Here is a 21,578-nt window from a genome sequence, read left to right on the forward strand (position 1 = left end):
ACTGAGGATAAAAAAAAAAAAAAACAGAAAGAAAAAGAAAATTGTATTGGCTTCTAGGAGGTCAGTGGGAAACTGAAACATTTCATACTTTCTGGCAGATAGAAATGGTTATATATATATATATATATGATTGTAAATGGCTAGAAAGACAGAGGGAATTTAAGACAGAAATGTAAGGTACAAGGGAAGGCTGAGATTAATTATCAGCTCTCAGTAACAGATACCCTGATGCTACACAAGCATGAGAAAGTGCCTTCAATGGATTTAGGCTTAGTTTTTAAAAAGAGAAAAAAAAATGATTATAGATCCAGAAGCTTATAATTCTTTATGACTTAAAATATATAGAAAGATCTTAACTATTAACATAGCTATTCTATAATGCAAGACATAAAAGACTCTTTAGAAAAGATATATGTAACTTCTGGTATTGGTAGTTGTGAAATGTTTTGGTTTTAGTTCCTAGTTTTTTTCTTATTCTTTATTGATGGAATATAGTGTTGCATTACTTAAAATAGACTACAATAGGATGTAGGAAATCACATCCAAAACATCAATACTTTAGAGAGGTGATCTTGCAGAACTTCATTTATTCCCAGAATCATTAAGGACATCAAGGACCCCATTAGAGCTAGCACAATGTCAAAAAGGCGAAGTCCTCATGGCAGGAAAGGCAATTTTAGCTTATCATTGATTAACTTATTTGAATGCAAATAAAAGAAATAACAAATAACACAAATAACAAAGAGCAGAATGCAAATAACACCTCCAGAAATATGTGGAGTAGAAGGATGTGCTTTCATCTTCTCCTGTGAGAACTCCAAAATTGCAAGTAATTGCTGAACAACCATTAACAGGAGAATGTTGGACCCCACCAAAAGAGATTCCCCATGTCCAGGAGCAAAGGAGAAGCACTAAGATGGTAGGAGGGGCAAAATTGCATTTAAAATCAAACCCCATAACCACCAGAGATACTTGGAGGGCTGAAACAAAACCTCATGTGCACCAGGACCCAGGGACCTCACTTGAGAATAAGTCAGGCCTACCTTTGAATGTTTGAGTATCTCCTGCAGAGTCACCCTGGAGAAGGAAACAGCAACCCACTCCAATATTCATGCCTGGAAAATCCCATGGGCCAAGGAGCCTGGTGGGCTACAACCCATGGGGTTGCAAAGAGTCGGACACGACTGAGCAACTTCTGTGTGCAGAGGCACGGATCAGCAATGGCCTGTTGCAGGGACAGGGGCTCTGGCTGCAGCAGACCTGGGAGGTACAGTATGTGAGCCCCACTACAGAGCCACTGAGCAAACAACCCACAAACTGGAGAACGATTATACCAAAGAAGTTCTTGGTATAATTCACCAAATAACTTTCACAGGAAAGTTGTGAAAGTTCTAGGGCCCACAACAGATTTCCCAACTTGGGGATCCAAGCAAAAGACTGAGAAAGTGAAGTTGCTCAGTCATGTCTGACTCTTTGCTACCCAGTGGACTGTAGCCCACCAGTCTCCTCTGTCCATGGGATTTTCCAGGCAAGAATAATGGAGTGGGTTGCCATTTTCTTCTCCAGGGGATCTTCCCAACCCAGGGATCAAACCCAGTTCTCCCACATTGCAGGCAGATGCTTTAACCTCTGGGCCACCAGGGAAGCAAAAGACTGAGAACCACCAGGGAATTTGACTTTGAAAGCCAGTAGGATTTGATTACAGAACTTCCACAGGACTGGGGAAACTGACTCTTGGAGGGCACAAACAAAACCTTGTGCTCATCAGGACCCAGGAGAAAGGAACACTGACCCCACAAGAGACCGAGCCAGACTTTCTTGTCAGTGTAGGAATCTCCAGTGGACGCATGAGTCAACAGAGGCCTGCTGCAGGGTTAGGGGCACTGCATACAGCAGTCCTGGCATAAGTCCTTTTGAAGGAGGTCGCCATGACTACCTAAGGCCAAACTAGAGGGAGGGAACACAGCTCCACTCATCAACAAAAAATCGGATTAAAGATTTACACATCAGAGCAAGACCCAGATTCCCCCACAGCCAGTCCCTCCCATCAGGAAGTTTGCATAAGCCTGTTATCCTTATTCATCAGAGGGCAGATAGAATGGAAACCACAATTTAAGTGAAGTGAAGTCACTCAGTCATGTCCAACTCTTTGCGACCCCATGGACTGTAGCCTACCAGGCTCTTCTGTCCATGGGATTTTCCAGGCAATAGTACTGGAGTGGATTGCCATTTCCTTCTCCAGGGGATCTTCCCACCCCAGGGATCGAACCCGGGTCTCCCGCATTGTAACTAAACAAACTGATCACTTGGCTCACAGCATGGTCTAACTCAGTGAAACTATGAGCCATGTTGTGTAGGGCGACCCAAGACAGATGGGTCATGGTTCTGACAAAACGTGGTCCAAACAACTTCATTTTTTTTTTCTTACCACAAGAACCCCATGAACAGTATGAAAAGGTGAAAAGATATGATTCTGAAAGATGCACTCCACAGGTCAGTAGGTGCCCAATATGCTACTGAACAAGAATAGACGAACAGCTCCAGAAAGAATGAAGAGGCTGTCAGTTCAGTTCAGTCGCTCAGTCATGTCCAACTCTTTGTAACCCAATAGATGGCAGTATGCACGCTTCCCTGTCTATCACCAATTCCCGGAGACTGATTAAACTCATATCCATTGAGTAGGTGATGGCATCCAACCATCAACTGAAGAGGCTAAGCGAAAGCAAAAACAACACCCAATTGTGGATGTGACTGATGATGGAAATAAAGTCCAATTCTGTAAAGAACAATATTGTATAGGAACCTGGAATGTTAGGTCCATGAATCAAGGCAAATTGGAAGTGGTCAAACAGGAGATGGTACGATTGAACAACAACCTTTTAGAAATCAGTGAAGTAAAATGGACTGGAATGGATGAATTTAATTCTGATGACCATTATATATACTACTATGGACAAGAATCCCTTAGAAGAAGTGGAGTAGCCCTCAGAGTCAACAAGAGTCTGAAATGGAGTACTTGGGTGCACTCTCAAAAACAACAAAATGATCTTGGTCCATTTCCAAGAGAGACCATTCAATATCACAGTAATCCAAGTCTATGCCCCAACCAGTAAAGCTGAAGAAGCTGAAATTGAATGGTTCTATGAAGATCTACAAGAACTTATAGAACTAAAACCCAAAACAGATATCCTTTTCATTAGAGGGGACTGGAATGCAAAATTAGGAAAAAGCAAAAGTCAAGAAATACCTGGAGTAACAGGCAAATTTGGCCTTGGAGTACAGAAAGAAGCAGGGCAAAGCCTAATAGAGTTTTGCCAAGAGATCGCACTGGTCATAGCAAACACCCTCTTCCGACCACACAAGAGAAGATTCTACACATGGACATCATCAGATGGTCAATACTGAAACCAGATTGTTTATATCCTTTGCAGTCAAAAATGGATAAGCTCCATACAGTGATCAAAAACAAGACTGGGAGCTGACTGTGGCTCAGATCATGAACTCCTTATTGCCAAATGCAGACTTAAATTGAAGAAAGTAAGGAAAACCATTAGACCATTCAGGCAAGACCTAAATCAATTTCCTTATGATTGTACAGTAGACGTGACAAACAGATTCAAAGGATTACACCTGACAGACAGAGTGCCTAAAGAACTATGGAGAGAGGGTTGAGAAAAAGAAATGAAAAAAAGCAAAATGGTTGTCTGAGGAGGCCTTACAAATAGCTGAGGAAAGAAGAGAAACAAAAGACAAAGGAGAAAAGGAATGATATATCCATCTGAATGCAGAGTTACAAAGAATAGCAAGGAGAAATAAGACAGCCTTTCTCAGAAATCAATGCAAAGAAATAGAGTAAAACAACAAAATGGGATAGACCAGAGAGCTCTTCAAGAAAATTAGAGATACCAAGGGAACATTTCATGCAAATATGGGCTCAATAAAGCCCAATAAAGAGATGATATGGACTTAATGGAAACAGAAGATATTAGGAAGAGATGGCCAGAATACACAGAAGAACTATACAAAAGAGATCTTCATGACCCATATAATCACGATGATGTGATCACTCACCTAGAGCCAGACATCCTGGAATGTGAAGTCAAGTGGGCCTTAGGAAGCATCACTAGGAACAAAGCTAGTGAAGGTGATGGAATTCCAGTTGAGATATTTCAAATCCCAAAAGATGATGCTGTAAAAGTGCTGCACTCAATATGCCAGCAAATTTGGAAAACTCAGCAGTACCACAAGACTGGAAAAGATCAGTATTTCAATCCCAAAGGAAGGCAATGCAGGAATGGTAAAACTACCATACAATTGCACTCATCTCACATGCTAGCAAAGTAATGCTCAAAATTCCCCAAACAAATCTTCACAGCATGTGAACCATGAACTTCCAGACGTTCAAACTGGTTTTAGAAAGGCAGAGGAACCAGAGATCAAATTGACAACACCTGTTGGATCATTGAAAAGGAGAGAGTTCCAGAAAAACATTTAGTTCTGCTTTATTGACTATGCCAAAGCCTTTGACTGTGTGGATCACAAAAAACTGTTGAAAATTCATAAAGAGATGGGGAATACCAGACCACCTGTACTGCCTCCTGAGAAATCTGTATGCAGATCAAGAAGAAACAGTTAAACTGTACATGGACTGGTTCCAAATTTGGAAAGGAGTACGTCAAGGCTATATACTGTCACCCTGCTAATTTAACTTACATGAAGATTATATTATGGGAAATTCTGAACTGGATGAAGCACAAGCTGGAATCAAGATTGCTGGGAGAAATATCAATAACCTCAGATATTCAGATGACACCACCCTTATGGCAGAAAGTGAAGAAGAACTAAAGTGGGTCTTGATGAAATTGAAAGTGGAGAGTGAAAATGTTGGCTTAAAGCTCCACATTCAGAAAACTAAGATCATGGCATCTAGTCTCATCACTTCATGGTAAATAGATGAGGAAACAACAGAAACAGTGACAAACTTTATTTTTTGGGCTCCAAATTACTGCAGATGGTGACTGAAGCCATGGAATTTAAAGATGTTTGCTCCTTGGAAGAAAAGCTATGACCAACGTAGATAGCATATTAAAAAGCAGAGACATTACTTTGCCAACAAAGGTCCGGCTAGTCAAAGCTTTGGTTTCTCCAGTAGTTATGTATGGATGTGAGAGTTGGACTTTAAAGAAAACTCAGTGTTGAAGAACTGATGCTTTTGAACTGTGGTGTTGGAAAAGACTCTTGAGAGTCTCTTGGACTGCATGGATATCAAACCAGTCCATCCTAATGGAAATCAGTCCTGAATTGATTCCTGAATTGGAAGGACTGATGCTGAAGTTTCAATACTTTGGCCACCCTATGTAAAGACCTGGCTCATTGGAAAAGGCCCTGATTCTGGGAAAGATTGAGGGCAGGATGAGAAGGAGATGACCAAGGATGAGATGTTTGGATGGCTTCACTGATTCAATAAACATTAGTATGAATAGGCTCTGGGAGTTGGTGATGGACAGGGAAGCCTGGCGTATTGCAATCCATGGGGTCCCAAACAGTCAGACACAACTGGGTGACTGAACTGAACTGAATTATAGCTTTATCAAGTCCAAGCTTGTACTTTTCACTGTAGAACAGGCCAGGGCATTGGGGCAAGGAAGTGACTTATTCAAAAAGTCAGCAAACTGAGAAGTTGGTGGACGGATGTCTGAAAGAATCATCTTAATGAGTCAGAGAATTCAGGCTTCTTTTATTCTGAAGAAAAAGGGGAAGTGGAAAGAGTTACAATTAAAGGGAAAGGGCAGACAGCAGAGTTCTTGGAGTCACCTGGGCTTCAAGTATAGTAGACTTCTTGGAGTCACCTGGACTTCAAGGAGACATAATATTTCTTTGTTCTTGAGCTTGATTACTTGGGCTATATCACAAGGCTTCTGCAAAACTTCAAACTGTTAGCAGTTATTTTTACTTTACCACTATTATTTCTGCTTATTCACAAGGTTTCTAGGCTGAAATTGAACTCATCTACAAAAGTAATAGCCATAATTAACCCAGGACCTTGGAATGGGGACTTTTTTTAAGGGAACTTAATAAGCTATTTGTGAATAAACATTTCTCTAATGTTTAATTCTTGACATGCAGGCCTGAAGTAATAGAATACATAGGCTAAAGTAGGCAGTTCCAATATGGTATTAGTTCTGTTTTTCCTCTGTTAAATTAGTATTATCAAAATTCATTAGTAAGTCTGATTTTCATTATATTTAGAATTTTGCATGCATACCCCAAAATATTCTTGTTCATTTTTTGTTACTTTCTAATTTGTCATATTTCACTATCATGGCATCTGGTCCCATCACTTCACGAGAAATAGATGGGGAAACAGTGGAAACAGTGTCAGACTTTATTTTGGAGGGCTCCAAAATAACTGCAGATGGTGACTGCAGCCATGAAATTAAAAGATGGTTACTCCTTGGAAGGAAAGTTATGACCAAACTAGACAGCATATTCAAAAGCAGAGACAGTACTTTGCCAGCAAACATCCATCTAGTCAAGGCTATGGTTTTTCCAGTGGTCATGTATGGATGTGAAAGTTAGACTATAAAGAAAGCCAAGCTCTAAAGAATTGATGCCTTTGAACTGTGATGTTGGAGAAGACTCTTGAGAGTCCCTTGGACTGCAAGGAGATCCAACCAGTCCATCCTAAAGGAGACCAGTCCTGGGTGTTCATTGGAAGGACTGATGCTAAAGCTGAAACTCCAATACTTTGGCCACCTCATGAGAAGAGTTGACTCATTTGAAAAGACCCTGATGCTGGGATGGATAGGGGGCAGGAGGAGAAGAGGATAACAGAGGATGAGATGGCTGGATGGCATCACCAACTTGATGGACATGAGTTTGAGTGAACTCCTGGAGTTGGTGATGGATAGAGAGGCCTGGCATGCTGTGATTCATGGAGTCACAATAAGTCAGACATGACTGAGTGACTGAACTGAACTGAATTTGTCATATTTCACTATCAACCTTATATTAATGTTGTAAAATGAAGTGGGGGTTATTTCAACTATTTTTTATATTTATAAAGAATAGAAAGTCTCAATATTTTATGAATATTAGAAAAAATCTCTTGTAAAATCTTTTCAGCTAGAAGAATTTATTTCCTGTGTATTTCTATTTCTGTTTTTTTTTTTATTTTAAAACTTTGTTAATCTATTTTTCTATTTTACAAATTTTTAATGAATTATTTAATAATCATTACATAATAAATGGCCATATGATATTGTATATGTTTTTAATCTTTGAGTATTTGATTAAATTTTTATCTCTTGAGTAACATCTTTTGTAACATCTTGAGTATATCTTTAAGCTTATCAATAGTAAATGAAACATATTTGATCAATGTAGAAAATTCCAAAAGTTATAGAAACAAAGAAATATAATAATCATGCCCTCTCCAGCCACAGGTAAGAGTTAATTATTATGGAAATGTATTGTTATAGAATCAAGAATATGTTTGAGCATATTTGTTTGTATAATATTTTCATTCTATACTATTTTTTTTCAATAATAGCTTAACACATGATCTTGTCCATGTAAATAAATTTCTTCGAACTATTTCCACATGTTAAGGTCATGTCCAATTATTTACCATTCAAATAGAACAATGATTATATAATTAAACCTTTTTGTACATATTTTGAATAAAGTTATGTCCCCCTAAAAATGTATAAAAGAGTTTTAAGGTTTTCACTATTGCAAACAAACTCCAGAGGGAGTGCATAAATTTACAATTCAACTAGGAGCATAAAGAAATGGGAATTACCGACCACCTGACCTGCTTCTTGAGAAACCTGTATGCAGGTTAGGAAGCAACAGTTAGAACTGGGCATGGAACAACAGACTGGTTCCAAATAGGAAAAGGAGTATGTCAAGACAGTGTATTGTCACTGTGCTTATTTAACTTCTATACAGAGTACATCATGAGAAACGCTGAGCTGGAAGAAGCACAAGCTGGAATCAAGATTGCCGGGAGAAATGTCAATAACCTCAGATATGCAGATGACACCACCCTTATGGCAGAAAGTAAAGAAGAACTAAAGAGCCTCTTGATGAAAGTGAAAGAGGAGAGTGAAAAAGTTGGCTTAATGCTCCACATTCAGAAAACTAAGATCATGGCATCTGGTCCCATCACTTCATGGGAAATAGATGGCAAAACAGTGGAAACAATGGCTGACTTTATTTTTCTGGGCTCCAAAATCACTGCAGATGGTGATTGCAGCCATGAAATTAAAAGATGCTTACTCCTTGGAAGGAAAGTTATGACCAACCTAGACAGCATGTTAAAAAGCAGAGACGTTACTTTGCCAACAAAGGTCCGTCTAGTCAAGGCTATGGTTTTTCCAGTGGTCATGTATGGTTGTGAGAGTTGGACTATAAAGAAAGCTGAGCGCCGAAGAATTGATGCTTTTGAACTGTGGTGTTGGAGAAGACTCTTGAGAGTCCCTTGGACTGCAAGGAGATCAAACCAGTCCATTCTAAAGGAGGCCAGTCCTGGGTGTTCATTGAAAGGACTGATGTTGAAGCTGAAACTCTAATCCTTTGGCCACCTGATGCGAAGAGTTGACTCATTTGAAAAGACCCTGATGCTGGGAAAGGTTGAGGGCAGGAGGAGAAGGGGACAAAAGAGGATGAGATGGTTGGATGGCATCACCGACTTGATGGACATGGGTTTGGGTAGATTCTGGGAGTTGGTGATGGACAAGGAGGCCTGGCGTGCTGCAGTTCACGGGGTCGCAGAGTCGGACATGACTGAGCGAATGAACTGAACTGAGAAGCATGTAATTTTATTTACTGCAATAAAAAATATTTATAGCCTAAATTCTCTCTCTGTTGATATTCCAGAAAGACTTTCTTTTTTTAATTTAATATTTTTATTTTTAATTGAAGGATAATTGCTTTACAGTATTGTGTTGATTTCTGCCAAATATCAGCATGAATCAGCCTTAGGTATACACAGATGTCCCCTCCCTCCTGACTTTTTCTTGTGTTTAAAAACAGTGGTAGTTTTTCCCACTTTTTTTTTACATTTTTTTAAAAATCCATTTTATTGTTGAGTTTCACAAAGACAATGTAAAGTATTAGTGATAATTATTGCTTGTTTTCATTCCTTTTCCAATTTGCCACTTCAGATTCTATTGGTCTCTTGCCATTAACTTTAACATTTGCTGAAATGTGGCTAAATTCTGTTTTCTCTAGATATTGAATACTTATCTGGTGCTAGTATTTTTAGTTTCCTCCATGGCTTCTAGTCCTAAGTCCATGTCTTTGTTACTTCCTCATTTTATTCCTAGACACTTTGGTCCCCAGAGCTCAGAAATTTTAGTCTGGTTTACCCTCAATAAACTTTTATATTGTTACCTTACTCATCCAGAGTCATTCCACATCCATGGAAAGAAATACATTTATACTTACTCTAGCTTCAAATTTTCATGTCTATTGTCATTTGTCTGTTGGGAAGTGGCAAGTAGGCTGTAGTTGGCATCAAAATAAATGTATTACAGCCTCATTTTAAACTCAAAAAGGGAGATTTTGGACAAAGATGTTGAGTTCAGTGAATTGGTCAGCAAAATAGGGGTAATAAAAACCTTATAGATTTGTTGTGATGGTTAAAGAAGATATGTTTTCTTTCTTTGGTTTGGAATGTTTCTCCTCATCTTTCTGGCAAGATTCAGTTCATTAGTTAGGTCCCCATTGACTTATCACCTTATTTGTAAAATATTTCTTTGTGCTTCAAGTAGAATTTAATTGTTGCTGCCTCTGTGCTCTCACAGCACCTTACTCATATGCACTTATCACATTATTAGCTATATTCCAGATTGCTGTTAGCTAGCACCCAGATTGTAAGCTCTGCTTTTAAAGCCAATAATAAAACCTACTAATGTTTAAAAACCTAGCACCTTTCAATGTGCCTCTCATAGCAATGACAAATTCATTGAATTAGTTTGGATTGAATTGTCTCTTTGGTAGAAAAATCCAAATATTCAATGTCAGAAATTTGGACAACTTTAATTTAAAGTTAGTAAAATAAAGTTGCCTCGGTCATCAAGCTGATTGTCCAGCCCTCTTCCCACTCCTTGCTGTTCTCTATGGGCTAACCTACCAAGCTGACCTGAAAATAGTCTCATCTGTTTTTCAGGTGAAGTCCTCTTTCTCTTTGATGAAGCTGAAGACACACAGGTGGTGTATTTCCTTCTTCAACTTTATGTTTTGGACATTCTGAAAACAAATCTTTTTTTAACTGATATTCATTCACTATTTTAAATAGGTTATATTAAAATTGCTATTCAGTAAGCTATCATTTTTCTTCATATTCCATGTCTGGATGCACAATATGATCACTTTACTCTTGAATATTATCCAAGCAACAAAAGATTTCTAAGGAAAGTACTATTTCTATAAATTGATACACGTCTATTTAAGATATATATTAGTTATACTTCTCAAAGGATGGTGATTTCCATATAATTTCCTGATTTGAAAGAACTGGGAGTTTAGATCATGATATCTTATATGCAAAGAAAATAACAACTAAGATAAAATGCCATGATTTATTAAAATGACAAATAGTATGTGACAGATCCATCACTTGGTAAAATCCTTTTGTTTTGGAAGATAACATGGTGTGAAATAGCATACAAAATGGTTTTTACAAAACAAGTGATACTTAGCCAGAATCTTTGAAAAATGTTTTTCTAGTTCTCATTTATTAAAGTCTTTTAATATAGGGAAACAATCAGAAGGAAAATATGTAAACCTATTAATAATATGTAGGTACAGTTTTCTGGCAAAATTCAGTTATTAAAAAGTCTGCTAAAATATAGTGTAACAACTGAAAGAGAATAGATCTTGTTCAAGGCAGATTTACAGCTATTGCATTTTTTTGCTTGTGTCAGCTAACCTTGGCAAAAAGAACCCTTTTGCTATTGGGGTGAAACCTGTAAATCTAGATTTTGTCTCCCTCATTCCAAAACCTTGTCTTAGGCCTTGTCACTTTCTTCATTCATCACTGCTATACTTAAATGTGGGTGAAATTCTAGAAAGCTTGATTTGTATTGTACATTGAATATTCTTCACTATATAAGTAATAAAATTTCTGTGTTTATATATAGAAAAGACTTTTTTTTTAAGATGCTACTTTTGTTAGTCTGTTGTTAATTGAAAGAGCTATTTTTGTATAGCACATGTTAATAAAAATAATGCCACTAATTTTCATTTGTGATTTGTACAAATAACTGTTTTGACACTGTGTACAAATTATATGCATATGTATATAAAAATTTATACAATGTGTATATGTTTATGTTTTATCTAAATTGTTTACTGTTTATGTTTACATATGAAATATGTTCCTAGGATATATATCATACAACATATATAAGCACATACTTAATTGCATGCTTAGTCCATTTAAATATATTTAAACATCTTTGAGCTGAATTTCATGAAAGAAATTGTGTCATGCTAATAAATAAACTTTGTTGCCTTTCCTATATAATTAAGTTTGACAATTGTACTTAATAAAGAAGATGCATTTTTCTTTTTAACAGGAGTAGTTTCCTTTTAAAGTATTAAATTACCAATTATTTTAGTAATATTAACTTTTTCTTTTGTCCAGACTGAGGCACCTCACATTATATAAAGTAATATGTTCACACGTATAAGCATTTCTCAGAGACACTCACAAGCAAAACCACATACTCATCCATGAATGTGCAGACACCAGTAGTACAGGTTTTACATGAAATTGGGAACTGTTACTTTTATGCTCTTTTGGATCATTTTATTATTTTATTAAATGAATATCATGACATTTTTAAAAGACTTCAGAATTATATTAATTTAACTTAATTGTCATTTCCACTAATTATTATGGAAATTGTAATTCCTAGAAGAAATTTTACTTTTCCTTTCCCAAAAAGTATCTTTTACAAGAAATGTAGATTTTGTGTTATTTCTTTCTGAAAGTAAGGCAAGCCTCAAAAATAGTATGAGTGTAATACTTATCATAATGCTGTAAAAATCTTTTAAGGTTTTCAACTGATTTGGACTACAGTTTTTTTGCTGTTATTATACATAAGGAATTATTTTTCTATATAAGCAAGGGAAATATTTATGAGAAAATGATATCTATTCTGGAAATATTTGATTTGTCTTTGTAGAAAGTTAATTTGTAAAAGCAATCATTTGGCTTAATGCATAGAGGATCAATCCTCACATTTACTGAACAGAAAATAGCATTTGTAGTTTGCATAATGAGATATTTCTCATCTTTTAGATAGATGCTTCTACAAATGAGCTGTATACATTAGAAAAAGAAAATATCTTTGTTAAATGCATCATTATAATATAGTTTTTAAAGAAAGTCAATCCTTTTCCAGTCTTTTCCATCACCCTAATCTGGCAGAAAGTGAAGAGGAACTAAAAAGCCTCTTGATGAAAGTGAAAGAGGAGAGTGGAAAAGTTGGCTTAAAGCTCAACATTCAGAAAACTAACATCATGGCATCTGGTCCCATCACTTCATGGGAAATAGATGGAGAAACAGTGGAAATAGTGTTAGACTTTATTTTTGGGGGCTCCAAAGTCACTGTAGATGGTGATTGCAGCCATGAAATTAAAAGACGCTTACTCCTTGGAAGGAAAGTTATGACCAACCTAGATAGCACATTCAAAAGCAGAGATATTACTTTGCCAACAAAGATCCATCTAGTCAAGGCTATGGTTTTTCCAGTGGTCATGTATGGATGTGAGAGTTGGACTGTGAAGAAAGCTGAGTGCTGAAGAATTGATGCTTTTGAACTGTGGTGTTGAAGAAGACTCTTGAGAGTCCCTTGGACTGCAAGGAGATCCAACCAGTCCATCCTAAAGGAGACCAGTCCCGGGTGTTCATTGGAAGGACTGATGCTAAAGCTGAAACTCCAATACTTTGGCCACGTCATGCGAAGAGTTGACTCATTTGCAAAGACCGTGATGCTGGGAGGGATTGGGGACAGGAGGAGAAGGGGATGACAGAGGATGAGATAGCTGGATGGAATCACTGACTCAATGGACGTGAGTCTGAGTGAACTCCGGGAGTTGGTGATAGATAGGGAGCCTGGAGTACTGTGATTCATGGGTCACAAAGAGTCGGACATGACTGAGCGACTGAACCGAACCGAACCGAATTTATTGGTTAACCGATGTATAATGAGTATGGTCCCTATATGATATAAGACTATAGAGATTTGCATTTAAAATATTAGAAAAAAGCAAACAAAAGTAAAATTCCCAGAAAATTACCATGAATTAATTTACTTTAAATTCAAAAAGCTCTAATTTGTTCTTATTACTATGAATAAACACTACCAATTCATTCATTAAAAGAGAAACTTCTCTCAGTTTAAAAATATCTAGATGTTATTTTATCTCACCTATATACCTTTTGTCAATATAATAATATTGAGAAAATAAATCTTGTGAGATTTTAACTTTCATTAGTGTTATTAGCAAGAGCACAAAATTTGTTGACAGCCTTTCCCAGCTTATCGTGATGTCATACCAAAGAGATTTTCCCCACCACAGTCACCATGCAGGCTATGTTAATAGATTAGAAGCTCCTGATTTAGCTGTGGAATTCTATCCAAATCTAGATAGGATTCCTTTTCTTTTTGGAGAAATCTAATGTTAGACTTGAAAAAGATCTGGAAAATATATAAATGTGAGGTTTACTGATGGGTGACTAGAGTTTCAGACCAGATGTCTGGTGGCTGTCATGATGGGTATGACACGATGAAGGAGCCTACAGCTTTGAGAATTTGGTTTATTTAACCAGCTAATCCCAGACTCAAGTCTGTTACCTTCAGCAGAGAGGAGGTCTCAGCAGGTCTGCCTCTGAAAGCCCATTGCTGAAAGACCCAAAATAGAGTGCTGTAGATGGAAGTGCCTGGGCTAGGACTTCAGATCTGCATCAGAGCATGGTCAGTGGGTGGTGGGGAAGATGAGGCTGAGTCCTTGACTGCAGCCACCTTGAAAAACTGCAATGCATTGGCTGTACATCAAATCTTTGGTGAGTAAGGCAGCTTTTCCCCTGTGAGACAGGCCAAATAAAGCCTTTCTCCAAAGAAGACATACAGATGGCTAACAAACACATGAAAAGATCCTCAACATCACTCATTATCAGAGAAATGCAAATCAAAACCACTATGAGGTACCATTTCATGCCAGTCAGAATGGCTGCGATCCAAAAGTCTACAAGCAATAAATGCTGGGAAGGGTGTGGAGAAAAGGGAACCCTCTTACACTGTTGGTGGGAATACAAACTAGTACAGCCACTATGGATAACAGTTTGGAGATTCCTTAAATAACTGGAAATAGAACTGCCTTATGATCCAGCAATCCCACTGCTGGGCATACACACTGAGGAAACCAGAAGGGAAAGAGACAAGTGTACCCCAATGTTCATCGCAGCACTGTTTATAATAGCCAGGACATGGAAGCAACCTAGATGCCCATCAGCAGATGAATGGATAAGAAAGCTGTGGTACATGTACACAATGGAGTATTACTCAGCCATTAAAAAGAATACATTTGAATCAGTTCTAATGAGATGGATGAAACTGGAACCTATTATACAGAGTGAAGTAAGCCAGAAAGAAAAACACCAATACAGTATACTAATGCATACATATGGAATTTAGAAAGATTGTAACAATAACCCTATATGAGACAGCAAAAGAGACACTGATGTATGGATCAGTCTTATGGATTCTGTGGGAGAGGGAGAGGGTGGGGAGATTTGGGAGAATGGCATTGAAACATGTATAATATCATGTATGAAACGAGTCGCCAGTCCAGGTTCGATGCACGATACTGGATGCTTGGGGCTGGTGCACTGGGACGACCCAGAGGGAGGGTATGGGGAGGGAGGAGGGAGGAGGGAGGAGGGTTCAGGATGGGGAACACAGGTATACCTGTGGTGGATTCATTTCAATATTTGGCAAAACTAATACAATATTATAAAGTTTAAAAATAAAATAAAATTTAAAAAAAGTGAAAAACATTAAAAAAAAAAAGAAAAGTTCAGACAGTGGCAAAAAAAAAAAAAAAATAGCCTTTGGAATTGCTTATGGTCAGGCTTGAAAGAATACCCATAGGTTATTGGAAATGAAAGTGAAAGTCGCTCAGTCCTGTCCAATTCTTTGTGACTCCATGGACTATAGCCTGCCAGTCTCCTCTGTTCATGGAAGTCTCCAGGCCAGAACACTGGAGTGGGTAGCCATTCCCTTCTCCTGCAGATCTTCTCAACACAGTAATCCAATCCAGGTTTTGGATTACTTTGCAGGCTGATTCTTTACCATCTGAGCCACCAGGAAAGCTGATAGGTTATTGGTCAGAAGCTAAATTCCTCCACAGAACATGTTAAAGCAAGGTAAGCCTTTCTACTTCACATGGCACCTAAACAAATATATTGAATAATGAAAATATTAATTATGATTTTATGAAAAATAACACATGTTTGCAGATGGGTAGATTTATCAGCCAGCTTCATGCCAGTACAAATTTGGAGGTCAACAGCTTTCTCTCATTTTGTACTGTCTCTTTCCTTTACAGTCTACATTGGCAAGGTTTCTGCAGATGTGCAATTTTCAATAACTTTCTGGGTCTTCCTTATATTTGAAATGGGTTCAGTTCATTACACAAAAGGCTCATCCACACATCTTTTTGAAATAGGTCCATTTCAATTTTCACCTCCTTTTGGAAATGGCTAAAACCAATGCACTGATGTTTTTTGGAGGTCCCTGTGTTTGATTGGGATTTCCCATGTGGCGCTAGTAGTAAAGAACCTGCTTGCCAATGCAGGACACATAAGAGATGTGGTTTTGATCCCTAGGTTGGGAAGATCCACTGGAGGAGGGCATAGCAACCCAATCCACTATTCCTGCTTGGAGAACCCCATGGACAGAGGAGCCTGGAGGGCTACAGTCCATACATATCATAGGGTAGCAAAGAGTCAGACACGACTGAAATGACTTAGCACACACACAACTTTGATTGAGTGGGTTTGTGAACAATACCTTTAATATCTTGTGACTGAATATTTAGGCTTTTGGCTTTTCCCAGTTTTAAGGGAAGAGATGTATGGTCATACATGTATCCTTTATTCTAGAGCATGCTTTCCTAACAGTGACTCTCTTAAATTAATATCTTCTGTCCAGATAGGCTGAGAATCAGCCAAATTATCAAGTTCTGGTTATATTTTCTTTTGCAATTGTGCCTTCACTATAATTTTATTTTACTAAAAGCAGTAAGAATAACCCAGACCATACTGTCAATAACTCGCTTGGAAGTCTCCTGGGATAAATATCCAAGTTTATTTACAAATTGTTCTTTACACATAACTAAAAGACACAATTCCATTGAACTTTCTGCCAATTCCCATTAATATGTTCATCAGCTTCTGAGACCACACTGCTGCTGCTACTAAGTCACTTCAGTCGTGTCCAACTCTGTGTGACCCCATAGATGGCAGCCCACCAGGCTCCCCCATCCTTGGGATTCTCCAGGCAAGAACACTGGAGTGGGTTGCCATTTCCTTCTCCAATGCATGAAAGTGAAAAGGGAAAGTGAAGTCGCTCAGTCGTGTCCGACTCTTAGCGACCCCATCGACTGCAGCCTACCAGGCTCCTCCGCCCATGGGATTTTCCAGGCAAGAGTACTGGAGTGGGGTGCCATTGCCAATAGTATACTCATGATGATTTAGGTATTCACTAAGGCAACTTAGACTTTCTGTTGTGCTGCTCAATTCCTTTGTATCCCTTTCTAACAGATTTGTTAGCATCCATATTGCTACTAAACATTTGTTCAAGGAGCTCTGGACTTTTTATATCATGTTCATCAAATTCTTCCAATCCTTACTAACTGCCTGTTTTCAAAGCCAGTTTTACATTTTTAGGTATTTGTTACAACACAATCCACTTCTGATACCAAAATCTTTGTTGCCTTTTTATTCCTATCATTGCAATTACCACTAACTTAGGGGACTACAATAATACAACTTCATCTCACAATTTTGTAATTCAGAAGTTGAGTGGTCACTGTAGCAAAATCAAAGTAACAGCAAATATAGATCTTATATGAAGGCGCCGGGGGATCATCCATTTCTAAGTTCATTAGAGTTTTTTGCAGAATTCCGTGCCTTATGATTGGGTTGTAGGACCTAGGTCCTCATTTTCTGCTGGTCATCAGCCAGGAGACTCTCTCAAATAACTCAGGCCACCTGTAATTCTTGTCACATTGACCCTTTCTTCTTTGAACCAGCAATAGTGATTAAATTTTTCTCAAGCTTCAAAATGCTCTATTATGCCCTTCTTCTGTACCTCTTTGCCTCCAGCCAGAAAAAGTTTTCTGCTTTTAAAGGCTCCTGTGATTAGATTGGGCCTACACAGACAATTTAGGATAATCTTCCTATCTTAATGTCTACAAGTATAATCACATTTGTAAAGTTCTTTTTACCATGTAACATAAACATATTAACATGTCCTGAGGATCGGTGAGCGGACATACTTGTTTAGGGAGTCATTATTCTGCCTTTCACACTGGGGATATGTCTATGTGTATATGTGTGTATATATACACACACACACAACCATGTGTATATATATAAACATATACACACATATTATTTTTCTCTTCTCTAATGCAAAAAGGCAGTTGTACTTATCTTCCTTGTCTTATTTTTAATTTTTTTTTTCTTCTCACTTTTAAGTGAGCATTTTTCTAACTTTTCTGTTAGAGAAATCTGAATTAAAGAAATTTTAATCACCCTTATGAAATAAATATCAGATAATAAATTTTATTGATTAAGCTAAAATCAATGATGAGTATAGGAAACAAACTAGCCCATTATTTGGCCCTGAAGTGCAAGTGTGAAAACAAGACAATATATACCTATATATAAAATAGTATTAGAATGAGAAAATATGTTGTGGATATCACTTATGAACATGCCACAAACACAGACTAATAAAATTCTGTAGTATACTGCATCAATGTAAGAAAAAGCTTTAGATATTTAAAGAACTGTAAATGAAAGAAGCACAATAAATGAGGTGTAGCTAGTCTGAAAGTTATACACTGGCAGATATTACAATATTTTTAGTAACTATAAATGATAATTTTTAAATTCCAGTATTTCAGTTTTTTAATATATTGTGTCATGGAGTCAGCAGTTTAGGTAGAGAGCTTAAGAAAAGTAAATTATCTATATTCTATGGCAGTGCTTCCAAAGTGTAAGAAATTTTCATAAACCACTTCAAATTCATGATTAAATTCAAACTTCCAGTAGAGTTGGACACAGATACTTAGAAACATTTTCTTTGCAAATTTAAAGAGTAGTGAACATATAATTGAGTACAAGCATTTGCTTGAGGTTGGTATAATTATGATTTCTAGAACACAGTATCAAAACATAAACTCAAGATATCAGTATTTTTAGGTGCCAGACCACAAGAAGCATTTTCTTGGAACATTGAATACATTAAAGTCATAAAACTGACAAACTGGATAACTCTCATAACCAGAATTTAGGTATACTGTTTGCATTTTTAAAACACTTGAGGGATAGAATTCATTTTCATCTCTTCAATTCCACCTGTGGTAGGCCATCAGAGCATCTGACTTGCCTGCTCCCCAGAGAAATGCTAAAGTTTATCACTAGCAGAATCAAAAATCCCAGTCCTGAGGGAAGCAACTGGCCCAGGTGTGACATTTATAGTAGGAAATGCCTTTTGCCGCTTTGTAATTTGAATAAATTAGTATATTTAGAAAATTATTTTATAATCCACCAAAGGATTCCAACTGTTATTTGTGGAATTACAAAAATCCTTTGGTAGCTACTGCAAAATTTCCTCTAAAATATTAATGAGCAAACATAGCCCTACCAAGAATCCAAACTAAGAGTTAACTTACAAAATGGGTGTGTAGGTAGATAACAATGGGAATAGTAAGAGACTATTAATAAGGCCAATGGGACCACACTATGTGAAATTATGTTCCACTTTTTGGTCAGTGTAGTCTTCAATTCATGAAATAAATTTGAAGGCTGACTCCTACCCGCTATTGACAGTAAGTGGCAAGAGCTTTTATAGGCTGAGAGAGGAGGCTCCACTCTGACAACTCTGACAGTTGGCTTGAAATTGGTCATAGGTGCTCGGACTAGCATCATCTTGATTGTTTTAAGTATAGTTAATTTTTAGTTCCATAGTCAGTTTGTTCCCATCTCCTTGAGGACCGTTCTCAGAATCGTGTCGGCTTCTGTAATGGTGTCCCTGACAGCTCAATTGGTAAAGAATCCATCTGCAATGCAAGATACCCTGGTTTGATTCCTGGGTTGGGAAGATCCCCTGGAGAAGGTATAGGCTACCCATTCCAATATTCTTGGGCTTCCCTTGTGGCTCAACTGGTAAAGAATCCACCTGCAATGCAGAAGACCTGGGTTCGATCCCTGGGTTGGAAAGATCCCCTGGAGAAGGGAAAGGTTACCCATTCCAGTATTCTGGCCTGGAGAATTTCATCGACTGTGTAGCCCATGGGGTCTCAAAGAGTCGGACACGACTGAGCAACTTTAACTTTCACTTTCTGTGATGGCTACAATCTTGCCAACATGTAGTTAACTTTTCCACCTTGTGGGGCTTTCAGTACCTATAAGACAGCTCACAGGATATAGCACAAATATTGTCTATAGCCCTTGTGGTTTGGTCACTAGGTTGTATCTGACTCTTGTGATCCATGGACTGCAGCCTTCCAGACTCCTTTGTCCATGGGATTTTCAAGGTGAGAATACCAGAGTGGTTTGCCATTTCTTTTTCCAGGGTATCTTCCTGACCCAGGGATCGAACACAGATCTCCTGCACTGCAGGCAGATTCTTTACTGACTGAGCTACCATTATTATGATTTATCATATTAACACATGTTTTTATCATCTTTTTCCATTTCAGTTAAGATTTAGTTATTTGAAAGTCAGTTCCTGAGTTTGATTTATATTATGATGATATAATTTTAAGATTTCTCTCTGTTTTTCTCTGTCTTTGCTTCTATTCTATATCACTTTCTCCTCTCTGTCTATTCTATAGATTCTTTCATTCTTCTATTAATTTTTAAGAAACATATCAGTTTGCTAATATGATAGCTAGTACTTCAACTGGAAAACTCAGAGAATTGTATCTTGAGGTCTCTAGAATAATTGTCACAAACTAAAACAGAAATACCACATTGGGTAGAAATGGTTACTTCTAAAGCAGAAATGCTGCATCTTTCAGATTCAAGGGATGAGGCAGCATCAATCAGCAAAAAGGAATTTAAATCATTGCATGTGTGCAAAATGATGTCCAGTTCTGTATCGAGGTCTTTATCTCTGTTCTGAAATTATGTATCCTATGAACTTTTGAGACTAGTTCCTACTCATCATCTTAGTTTTTCCTTGCAGTAGGCAGGGTTTCAAGTTGGCCCAAGGTTCCTGCCTCCTGTTGACAAACGCTTTACAATTCCCTTTCCTTGAGTGTGGGCAGAATCTGTGGCTATGACGGGACTGGCATTCTGATGATTATTTTACATTATATAAGACTAGATTTTAGCATATTGGAGAATGATTCCCCTTGCTTTGAAAAAGTAAGCTTCCGTATTGTTAAACGACTGTGCTTCTAGGACTTGACTGTGCCCTATGGGAGCTGAGAGCAAGCAGCTTGGGAGAGAGCAAACACCACAATCTTACCACGGAGAAATTAAACTGTGTTAACAACCTAAATAAGCTTGGGAAATGACCCTGGGCTCTAGCACATCTGGCTGATGCCTTGATTTCAACCTGGTGAGACTGAACAGAGGACCATGTCAGGGATGTCTGGATGTCTAACCTACAAAAAATTTGAAAAGAAATAAAATGGGTGGTGCTTTAAGCCTTTAAGTTTCTTGTTAACTTTTTTACACAGCAAATAGAGAACTAATACACTTTTCAAATGCCAACCTATCATGGAGTTCTCTTTTATTCCTCAATCTGAAATATCCCATCCCACGTAGTCAGATCATTGTCTATTATGTTGTCTTGTTTATATATGTATATTTTTAATTGCATTTATTTTTCTATTTATTTTTGGCTGTGCTGAGTCTTCATGGCTGCATGGGCTTTTTCTCAGCTGCAGCAAGCAGAGGCCACTCTCCAGTTGTGGCAAGCAGACCTCTCACCGTGGTGCCTTCTCTTGCTGCAGAGCATGAGCCCCAGGGTGCGTGGGCCTCAGTAGTTGTGGCTCCCAGGCTCCAGAGAAGCAGGCTCAGTAATTGTGGCACATGGGCTCAGCAGCTCTGGGTCACATGGAATCCTCCTGAATCAGGGATCAAACCCATGTTTCCTGCACTGGCAAATGGTTTCTCCACCACTGAGCCACCAGGCAAGGCTCCTCCAACCCCACACCTTTTTCTTTTCTTTTTCTTTAAGAAAAATGTAATATAATCTGAAATTATATATTTTTTGGTTGAACAATTTAAAAATCTAATGGCTAATGATACTTGT

Source organism: Bos taurus, chromosome 11, assembly GCF_002263795.3.
Source record: "Bos taurus isolate L1 Dominette 01449 registration number 42190680 breed Hereford chromosome 11, ARS-UCD2.0, whole genome shotgun sequence".
NCBI lineage: Eukaryota > Metazoa > Chordata > Mammalia > Artiodactyla > Bovidae > Bos > Bos taurus.